We start from the raw sequence: 2,752 nt of genomic DNA on the forward strand, positions 1-2,752 counted from the left end.
ATTAGATTTATTACACCAATCCACGAACCTTTTTTGTCTTCATTTATAAACTATTAAATTGTATCAATATTTAGAGAAGCTTTTTTTAATTCTAAATAAAATATTTATTCTGACAGAATTTACTGCTTAAGTCTATATTTTCCCGACTTCGGTATTTATATGATTTCAGCAAGCTACATGAGTAGTTATGTGTATCTGTTTTCACATATCTTCTAAGCTAGCTGTCTTAATTCGATAAATGAGACATCGTAACAAGCATCTTGTTCGGCATATAGGTTTACTCTTAGACTTACACTTGTCCTTCAAAAGAAATGAGACCTACTCGAAATACTTCAAACACTTGATACATGATTGCCAAAGTCAGGACCCTTGTGTTTAAATCCATTGATTCCTCTTGACATTTTAAATATCAGATCAATATGAAGTAAATATATTTTTTTAAATTAATCAAAGTTATAAACTTAATAACTGTATTAAGCGAGTTCATAGTCATTAACACTAGAAACCGTTGAACTAAATTCCCAAATCAGAAATTATAGGCGCACCTAACCAAAATTGGCTATCATTAAATTTATCAATAGCATATGAATTTCAACTCTATTGTGTTTCATTAAGTTAAAAATTCACGTGCCATCTTTTGGATATACAAATTCTAAACTGTGCCTAAATTAGGATAGACGAACAGTTTATAGTATTCCATCTGTTCGTAACAATATTGTTTTAAGTTTCTGTTTATTGGCAACATTCAGATTTAACGTACGAAGGTTTTGACTATATCCATCAAAACATGAACTATTAATAAAACATTTGACAAGGTCGTAATTTCAAAATAAATCTTGGTTGGCAGGCTGCGGACCAGCTCCAACAAAATCCTAAACATGATCGCTAGCAGATTAAATTTTACAATTATAAGCCGCTACTGTAAAATTTCGGCTGGGGCAATATACAGTATTAGGTTATAATTATTTCCCTGTTTATGTTTCTTTTATTATTTTTGTTAACTCAAAACCGTTTTCTATTTGTAATTTTTTAATAAATTTTTACTGACTGTAGATAAATTATTATAATTTATTATTATTATTATTATCCATAGATACCATTATTAAAATATATTATTTCAGAAAATTCAATTATGTAAAATCTACCAGTTTATTATAGATAGTAAAAGTAAGCAAAAAAAGCAATAACCTATATACGTCTGCCAATTCTTGTCAATTGACAGTAAACGTTTGAAATGTCTCATTTCGATGCTAACCAAGTTTCCTTCCAATCACGACATCCCAACGCAAAGTTTGGGCATCATTTGTATGCGTGCAGTGATCTAACGAAATTTTAGCTTCAACGCTCATTTTCTTAGACCTGAATCAAAATAGTTGCTACTATCTATTTCTCATTTTATATTTTATGTGCACTTTCGTGCGTAAGATCTTATAATTACAATTTCAAAAATTATTACAGTTTAGCGTTTCTATTTAATATTTGTATAACATTTGTAATTGCTAATTATTAATAAGCTAATGTAAGCTTGTTTGTAGCAATGTAAGAAAATATTATCAATTATTTTTAATCACTTATAATTATTGTTTTATTTAACTTCGAACACTTATAATAAATCTGGATTGAATTATCAGTTCATACGCCATTACGCCATTAATCATGTGACAGTAGAATTACAAGCACATTGAATATAATCATTAAAATACCATGTGCCTTATATTACACTGGGTCTTAAAATGTTTGTGATAAGAAATACACATTCATTTGCTAGCTGGCTCATTCAAGAGAGACTGTTGTCAGTGATAACTTGAATAACATACATAACAGGAAGTGACGCCTTTAGCGAGAAATACTAACTTTGAAGTATGTAGTTATCAAAAAAAATCTACTGTAAATATACTAAGATATCTTAATTATATATAGAAATAAAATCCACTGATCAAATGGAACAAAAAAACTCCATCTAACAGATATAACTCTATAAGTATAAAACATCTAATAGATAAAATCTTTAAACCTAGACAAATGTTAATGTATACATATTTTTTCAAATTTACCAACAAAACATAAAACGTAATTAGTAACTTCACTGTATTTATTGTTTCCTTTTTATGTGATAACCTACATATTTACCTTACCTAAGGTAACCGATCAAATAACGAAGGGCGAACGTCCGCAGAATTCCGAATAAGTTTAGAGAAATTCGTCTCACGTCACAAACACCCGCTTGAATGTTATCGCCCTGATTACCCCAGTCCTGAGGTAACTCGGCAATTTTTACGTCTATAACGACCATTTTCCTAAAAAAAATTGTGGGGGATTTCTTAAGGAATCATATTTTTATGCCAAATGTCAGTGATTTTCTATGAATATCACGTATTTTCGCGTACACTTAAAGTTTTAGTTTTTTTAAGTTCCTTCGACTCGTGTTAGTTCGGAGCGAACTTGCTGGGTGGAACTTGTTTAACGATTCTTTATTTAAAACTTTTGCTAAAAACAAAATAATTTCAAAATAAATTATGATATAAGCATGAATAAACATTTTCTTAGATTTTTTTTTATTGATACCGATGACGTGATTTCTGAGCCTAACTACTCAAATTAAATAATTCCTCCATATCTCCTAATTATAACGCTCTTAGTGTAATCTCGGATTAGTCTTAACTTCATAATTAAGAATTAGTGTTATGTGTCTCGCAAAGTTTTAGATTTACGCCTTGTCATAAACCAAGTATTATTCAAATAAAACAAATCA

Source organism: Nymphalis io, chromosome 25 (assembly GCF_905147045.1).
Source record: "Nymphalis io chromosome 25, ilAglIoxx1.1, whole genome shotgun sequence".
NCBI classification, from domain to species: Eukaryota; Metazoa; Arthropoda; class Insecta; order Lepidoptera; family Nymphalidae; genus Nymphalis; species Nymphalis io.